Here is a 9,191-nt window from a genome sequence, read left to right on the forward strand (position 1 = left end):
TAAGGGGTACCATGTGCGTCGGCATGTTGATGCATGGTCAAAAGCGTCAGTTAGATGACGCCTTGGGATGAGAACGGGCTGAATTGAACTATAAGGCCTAATCCTGGCTTAAACTAAGCCCTGTCTGTGGAACCAGGCCTTCATGTCCTAAGGACTATTCCATAGGTGCATGTGTAAAAATTGTTTATAGTTCATTAAACGAGCATGACAAACGTTGTATAAACACTTTCCAATAAAGATCTGTAAAGCTTATTTTGGAGTTATCAAATTATATAAAAATTATCTTTAAAATACAGTATCCTGAAAAAGGGATGTTTCTATTTTGCTGAGTATATATGAACGTTATTCAATTGAATTCAAATTCTAAACCATAAAAAATTGTATAGTCTGAAGTTTCGCAAATGTGATAAGCTTCAAGTCAACCACCTGTTCCTCAGAGCCCAGTATTTCTCTCCAGTTTCTGTGTACAGAGGGCACCTGTAATTGTGTGGGATGATTTTTACCTCTGCTCTAATGACAGACGTTTACAGTCGTCTCTGGGGCGGCACTCAGGAGTGAGATCCCCCCTTTCACCACCACCCACCTTCACCCTGTCATTAGTCTGGAACGTGAAGAGATTATCAAAGCAGAAGTGATGCCATGGTAGTGCCTGGTGGCCAGACAGCGAGTGAAGTAAAACACGCTGTCTGTGTGGAGGAAGAGGGCTCTGAATCCCCATCATTTCCTTTCTGCAGGTGTGTATCCACATCACCCTCCTTACAAAAAAAGTGCTGGGGCAGTGCCATGGTATACAGATGGCAATACTGTGGGGTTTTGATACATGCTGTGATATTTACACACACACACACACACACACACACACAATATTCAAATGTGTGGTTACTGAAAGACTGGGGAGACTGAGGACTCTGGAGTATTGTTGTATTTTGTTATGACGATGATAATTGTTAGTAATGGTTTTTTTTTTGTTGTTGTTTTTTTTTAAGAATCTAATAAACATTTTTTTTAAAATAAAGTGTGTGGTTGATCAATGTTTTTTCACTCTACCATTCAAAAGTTTGTTGTCAGTAAGATTCTTTCATGCTTTTAAAATAAGTCTGTTCTGCTCACGAAGGATTCAATCAAAAATACGGAAAAAAGTAATATTGTGAAATATTATTACAATTTAAAAATAACTGTTTTCTATATTTGAATATTTAATGTATATACTGTATGTATAAAATGTAATTTATTCCTGTGATGGTAAAGCTGAACTTCTTCAGTGTCACATGATCCTTCAGAAATCATTATAATATGATGATTTGCTGCTCAAGAAACATTTATTATTATTATCAATGTTTTGTGGAAAATTTTGTAACATTATAAATGTCTTTACTGTCACTTTTGATCCATTTAATTGCTCAATAATTATAATTATAAAGCTAAATACATAAATAATTGTTTAATTGCTATTTATTTAATGCGAATTATATAAACCGATGGATGGATGGATGGATGGACGGACGGACGGACAGATAGAGAGACAGATAGAGAGATGGATGGATGGATGGATGGATGGAGAGAGAGAGAGAGAGAGAGAGAGAGAGAGAGAGAGAGAGAGAGAGAGAGAGAGAGAGAGAGAGAGAGAGAGAGAGAGAGAGAGAGAGAGAGAGAGAGAGAGAGAGAGAGAGAGAGAGAGAGAGAGAGAGAGAGAGAGAGATGTTGTAGACTGCAAGCTGTTTCAGAATTCAATACACGCTTTGTGGCGTCTTTGATCAAGTGTCGTGAATTTTTTTGTTAGCTCTTAAATTGCATTGAGGTTCTGGAGTGAGACCCGATGCTGTACAAGCATGTGCAAGTGTGACTGCTCACCTGCTGAGCAACAGAAGTGTCTTAGTAAGCACAGGCGCCAACTAACACATTCTCGTTTCTCTTTAACTTCTAACAGGAGCTTGTGAAGTGTGCCTCACACCCAGAAGCTACTGGTTGGCACACATATGCAAAACGCACACGCAAACAAGCCGACGTGCACTTCACATGGCTAATAAACACACACTAACTGAAACACACAGCATGAACACGGACACGGTGCCTATGCAGACGTGTGCAGTTTTGATTGCCTTTTAAATTGCAGTTCAGTTCCAGAATTTGAATTGATTTTAAATGGAGGTAGCAAAATCAGTGTATTTGCAATTCAACTTTGAATGTAAGGACAGATCAAACAGATAGACGGACGGACTGACAGGACAAGAATACTTAGACTTCAGTTTGCGACTCGCTTATTATGGGGCAGAGACATTGCAATGTCTTTGGTTTAATATGGGGGCGTTCATTTTAGATTGGCTTCAGTTTATTTTAGTGGAAGGAAAGGTCCATTTTTACACACGGTTGTAGGACATAACTGTATTGAACTTTTCCTGATGCTTAAATGACCCCTCACACTGCAAGGCCCCTGCGTAACAAGGCAGCTTTTTTTCTAGTGCAGTGCCTTGGGCAAGCACAGCCAAATGAAACATCTGTCTACAAGCTGCTACAAGTAGAGAAAGAGGAATAGTAGTGCATCTAACCTATGAAATGTGTCCATCTTTCCAATGAAGAATTATGCAATGAACCCATCTGGACATCTAATCATTCAGATTTATATGTCAGTTGTGTGACAGATCTTATTGTCTTACCTATTGTGTCTGCTGCTTCACTGCAGTTTGCAACATGCATCTATCTATCTATCTATCTATCTATCTATCTATCTATCTATCTATCTATCTATCTATCTATCTATCTATCTATCTATCTATCTATCTATCTGTCCGTCCATCCGTCCGTCGTCAACCATCCATCCATTAGCTTTAGAATTATTATTATTGAGCAATTAAATTGATCAAAAGTGACAGTAAAAACGTTTTTAATGTTTTTAACCGTCATTACCTGGTGTGCTGGTTCCTGCCCTGCAGATGCGTGTAAACTATGTGTTGTGAATGTGTGTGTGTGTGTGCATCAATGCTCCCAGCAAATGTGTCCTTTAACAGCTCTTCAAACGGGTTGCTTCCGTTCATAAAAGCAAGGCCTTCAAAGAGAGGCACCTTTTGGTTCAGGCAGTCAGCGTGGACAGCTACACTGTACTCATTAGGACCCTGTTATGAAGGGTGATGAAAAAGCAGATGTTCACAGGGGATTCATAAGCCTTCCGCAACACTCTGTAGTACTCGTCGTGTTTGTACACACTAGAACGTTTAGCTCAACAGTTCTGTAATCATATTCACTACAAACACATGAAGGTTTTACATATGATTGGTGGTAAAAATCCTTTCAAAAGCAACCTGCATGCATCTTAATCAGTTATCCAGTGATTTCCAATTAAAGTCTGGTTGTTTTTTAATTCATTTGAAAAAGAAAGAAAGAAAGAAAGAAAGAAAGAAAGAAAGAAAGAAAGAAAGAAAGAAAGAAAGAAAGAAAGAAAGAAAGAAAGAAAGAAAGAAAGAAAGAAAGAAAGAAAGAAAGAAAGAAAGAAAGAAAGAAAGAAAGAAAGAAAGAAAGAAGTTACTCTGATCTAACCTCTTTTTTCAATCCAGTGGGACTCCACCCATAATCACTAGCTGATCTCGAAGAGACTGACCACAGAACTATAGATTACAAAGACCAGGGTCAGACGAGGAGGTTCTGAAAATGCCAGTTTCTATTTCAATGCTGTGCCTTTCTGGCACTGTAGCTCTGTAAACTCTGTGAACGCTGAAGGCATCCACCACAAACACTAAAGAAATCATCATGAGAAGGACAAGGGAGGCGGGACATGGAAATGACATGACTGCTTCATGTCTCCTCATTTTTTTGCCATTAGAGATGCTCCCTAAAATCTATTTTTCAGTGTAGTGTGTACTGTATATAGACAGCAGTAAAACGCAGAGACCCAAGTTAGTTTGAGCAAGCAATCATTTCTTATGTTTAAAAATAACATCCATACAATTATATAAAGGGATTATTAACTTTTAGCTGTAGATATGAAAAGGTTTTCTACATACACTAGCATTCACACATTTGGGATTGGTGAGACTTTTTAATATTTTGCCAGAAGTCTCTTCTCAAGTCCAAGGTTGCATGTATTATATCGAAAATACAGTAGAAGCATTTCTTATTATTATCAATGTTGAAAACAGTTGCGCGGCTTAATATTTTTGTGGACACTTTTTTTTGTGGCATTTTTTCAGGATTCTTTGATTAATAGAAAGTTCAGACGAAAAGCATTTATTTGAAATGGACATCCATAAATGTATTTACTGTCACTTTTGATCAATTTAATGCATCCTTGCTAAATAAATAAAGAATCTTACTGATCCTAAAGTGTAGTGTACAATAAGTAACAAATCATTATGCATTAGGTATCATTTTTAACCATTTTAATATTTATAGTTGTATAAATACAAATCGGTTAATAATTAACAAAAGTGTATTAATAAGTTGCCATTAACCTAAATGCTGTAAAACTGTATATTGTTATTTAATGACTCCTAATGTATCAGCTAATGTTAATGAATCAACCCTTATTGCAATGTGTCACCAATTTCAGAATCAACAAAAAATACTTCTCCTCTTGTTTCATCTGCATTTCCAATTCAGTGGAGTTCTTACTGGTGAGCCGGCGGTCCCGGGCCAGGGGTTTTCCCCCCATTGTGTCTGGATTGAGCCTACATTTCAATCAATCAATTCCTTCGACAATCCAGTAAATGCAGGCCACTGTTCCTGCAAAAGATACAGTTGTTCATGTGTTGAAATCTGCAAGATTTTCGAGTATCACCAGAACTTTACACATCCCCTTCATAATTACAGACTTATTTTGTAACCTAAAGTTATTGCATAAAGACCAGATATTTGTGTACTTTATATTTCAGTACTTGGGGGTATGTGCTATAATGGATGTAGTAAAATGTAGTCAATAAAATGCAGAGATCCAAGTATGCCTATGTTTGACCCTGATGGTGTGTAACATAAAAGGGAACTATATTGAGAAGGGTATCATAACATATATCGACTTGTTGGCAAAAACATTGTGGTTAAATGTACTTTTGCCAGGACACCACTCTTAAAAACAATTACATTGGTGTCCTCATAGCCAATGCACATGTTGTTTGAGAAAGCAAGCATGCATCCTTTAATTGGGCTTTTTGGAGCTATACTTCCAGAACATTCTGCAAAAACAGATAGATTTAGACTCAAGCGTGTCGTTTTTTTGCTAGAAACAGTTTCATCTATGCTGTAGTATGTGGTTTCCTCATGCCATTAAATCAAACTCTGTTCAAACTAGAGGAACTTGGAGTAACCAAACAAAATTTCCAACAAAAAAAGCAGAGCTTTGAAGAATTGGGCTGAGATGAAAATCATCCAAACTACACAGAGTAACTTTGGAGAACCTTGACTTGGATTTAATGTAAAATAAAACAAACCCAATCTCCCGATGAGCGGGCCTGCATTCAACGTGATTTATCAGTGTTTTACAGTCCCCCCCCCCCCCCCCCCCACCCCCATTCCTTTAGCACATGCTTCCCGTATTTCCAGGTTCACAGATCCTTTATCATATTGAGTGTGTGTGCGTGTGCATGTGTGTGCAGGACTGCGAACCATAAAGAGGATAAGCACTTTCCTAAAGAGGAACAGCTGTGGAAGCAGGAGTAGAGTGAGGCTGGTATTTTTGGAGAGCAGGCCTTCTGCATCATGAAAGCGTGGGGTGGGTCACAACACCTGTTTGCTCAGGACAGACACCCGCCTATCAAAGCACAGAGTCTCCGACCGTGCAAGACCGAGCCGGTTGCCGTGTAATGACAAGACGGTTGAAGAAGCTCCTCAATGCTGCAGCGCCAGCGTGTCCCTTTTTCTTCAAGTATGAATGTAGCCTATGAAATGCTAGTGTTTAGCTTGATTCTGGTTTATAATGAAAGAGTAATATGTGTTTGTTGACGTTCAAAAGGTTTAAAATAATGCCTAGATATCATGATGCAACAGATTTGGTCTTTGTTAAAGGGATAGTTCACCTAAAAATTAACATTCTATAATTCACTCACCCATTGACTCGTTTCCAAACCTGTATGTGTAAGAGGCCATTCGCACAGAACACTTTTTTGGGGGTTAAAAACAGAAGATGCAGGGCAGCTTTTTTTGTTGTTGTTGTTGAATTTAATTTAACTTTAGCGCCACGTTTTATAACACTGTGTCATGCACGAGACACTGCAAAAGATGTAAGGCGAGCACAATGGTTAAAGATGTCCGTCTACCGTGTGTGTAGATAAAATAAACTATGGAAAAGTAGCGCAGTGGAATGGAAAAACCAACACAGTCTCATCCCAAGAAGTCATATAACTGACGTCTTGGGACGTCTTTTGACCATACGTCAATATCCGCCTTTTTAGGGTACCCTTAAACGTCGGTTTATGACGATCCTGGGACGTCATACAACTGACGCTTTACCTTTAACGTCAGTTAGGTGACGGGGTAGGTTTAGGGGTAGGTTTAGGTCTGGGGTAGAGTTAGGATCCGATAACGTCATCTAACCGACGTTTAAGGGTACCCTAAAAAGGCGGATATTGACGTATGGTCAAAAGACGTCCCAAGACGTCAGTTATATGACGTCTTGGGATGAGACTGCGCTGGAAAAACGGAGAAGAAGATATTTCGAAGAACGGTGTGATCCAAAACAACATTGGACACCATTGAATTTAATTGTATGAAAAAAAGAAAGAAAAAAAAAACGTTTCATTTTTGGGTGAACTACCCAAAATGTCCAGACACAAAGGCCTATCCAACGCAATCTCACGACCAATTCGTACGATCTGTCTAAACCCACGTGATGGGTGGGTTTAGGGGCGGATTCAGGTATAGGTCATTCCTACGAATTCACATGAATTGGGCAACTCATTAAATATGTATGATTTAGCAAAAATCAGTGAGGTCGTATGAATTAGTACGAATTAGCCACCTCGTAAAATTCGTACGAAGGTTGGCCTATCAGCTTACATGAAGAAAAATTACTTTTTAATTGTCTTACCCCCAGTTTCACAGACAATGCTTACCGGTAAGTCTGGTCCCAGACTAAAATGCAAGTTTGAACCAAAAGCACCTTGACTTATCTTAAAATTTGTTACTGTCATTGTTTTGTCTCAAGATGCACATCTGTAATGTTTTTTTCAAAGGCACGTTTATAAAAGCTGCATAAATATCCTACAGTAATTAAACTATACAACCTAATCCTGGCTTAATCTAAGCCCTATCTGTGAAACCGGGCCTAAGTTTACTGAAGTAAATTTATTTGGCACAGTGGCTCCTAGTTCCATTACGAACCACTTGCTGTGTTACAAAACCAACCAGATATATTTTTCGGCCCAATGAAAAGTTCTTCTTCTTCTTCCCTCTATCCTGCTGCCTTTTCCATGTCACATCTTTAGAAACCGTCTGTGCTGTGTTGTGCTTGGCTCTTTCTCTGTTGCAGTTCATGCTGGCTTTGGACAATGTGAGAGCTCCCAGAAGGCTTTGCTCTACCAGGCTAAACACTAATACTTGGCTTCTTGTGGTTGCATCCATTTTCATAAATTTTCAAGTCTGCTTTGGCCACTGCTGCATATTTCTTTATTTATAGTATTTAGACAAATGACAGGGCCATGCAAAGAGACTTTTCTGCACATTTCTTGACAATAAATGGCTGGGTATATATGCTGGGTATGAAGGCATGAATATGAGCCTTTTATAACATTGTGCACTTTTTGTCACTCATAAGTTTGCCACTGACTGACATTATTACTGAAATGTCTTTATGGTTGGCAGTGCACAGTTCATATGCTTGACTTTGAGCATCAAAAATGTTTAACATTTAAATAAATACATTTTCAATCTTCAGAAATCGTCTATAACTTAATTATACGTCTGTTTCTGTGACTTTAGTTATTTATAGTTAGATGAATGTGTTTTTGCTGTTTTGTTCAGTAGAAAGGGCAAGCCTTTGGCAGCATTCTTGTTTCATTTCTATGCCTTTCATTTGAAATATGTTCGGTTACTATTTTTGTGAAAATTGTTGGATGGGGGAACAAATTATTAAAAAAAACAATTCATTTTTGTGGATTTTTAGCGAGGTCAGTGAGTGTCGCCAGTGATTTGTTGCATTTTACCAAAGAAAATAAAAATAAAAATATCTTTTTCTTTTCACAGTAATAAATATAATAATTATTTAGCTTTTGTACTCAAATTTAGTATTGGTACTAATACTAATGCTAATAATTTTATCTTCTGTTGGCTTTTAATTATTTGTATAGGTTGCTTCAGATAAAAGTCTCTGCTAAATGAATAATGTAAATAAATTAATTAATTAAGTAATTCAGTAATTTATGCACATAAACTTTTAAACACTAGCATATTGAGAACACATGCATTCACACACTGAACTGCAAAAGACCCCTTGACAGTCTCCATGTTAGTATGTTATTAATTTTAAATGTACATGCAACCCTTCCAATTATGCTTAATTCATATTGCTTTGACTTGCCATGTGTGTAAATATAGCACAAGTGCTTTCCTCGCGACTGACCCTACGTGCACCTGAAAGCGATGAGGTGGCGTTTTCTCTCTCTCTCTCTTTCTCTCCCTCCCTTTCTCTCAAGGCTCGCGACTCCTTTCATCTGCATTATTCTGAACGGAATAGGGAGGCAGACGCAACTCTTGGATGAGACACTGCTATGAAGATGAAGAGAGAAAGAGAGAGAGGGGGGAGGGGAGGGGGGGGGGGGGGGGGGGGGGGGTAAGCGTCAGCTCTGATTGGTCAGTTCCAGAGGTGCGACGTGTCTGCGGAAGAGAGATGCAGCCGCTCGCAAGCCAAATCACTTTTTATGGCTCGTGCGTGGCCGCGTATTAAGGATGTGCACCTTTAAGAGCGCATTCGGTTATTAGTCTGGGCCATATTTCTTTCTTTCTTTCTTATTACAAATGTGGTTTCCTTCACTGTAACAAAGATATTGAAAAAAGTAAATGCACACTAAAACTGAAAAAAGAATTCAGTCGTGTGCTTAAGTTGTATAGTGAAACCAAAATGATGCCAAGTTGACAACTTTTCGTCCACGTATAATTTAATTGTCGATGACGAAAATTGAGTTGAAACACCTGGAATTTATCAATCATAAAATCGAGCACGCCTAAATGACAGATATCATGGTGACAAGTTAAAAGAAAAAACAATGTTGTTG

This window comes from Rhinichthys klamathensis, unplaced genomic scaffold (assembly GCF_029890125.1).
Source record: "Rhinichthys klamathensis goyatoka isolate OS25496 unplaced genomic scaffold, OSU_Roscu_1.1 h1tg000401l_1, whole genome shotgun sequence".
In the NCBI taxonomy this organism is placed as follows: domain Eukaryota; kingdom Metazoa; phylum Chordata; class Actinopteri; order Cypriniformes; family Leuciscidae; genus Rhinichthys; species Rhinichthys klamathensis.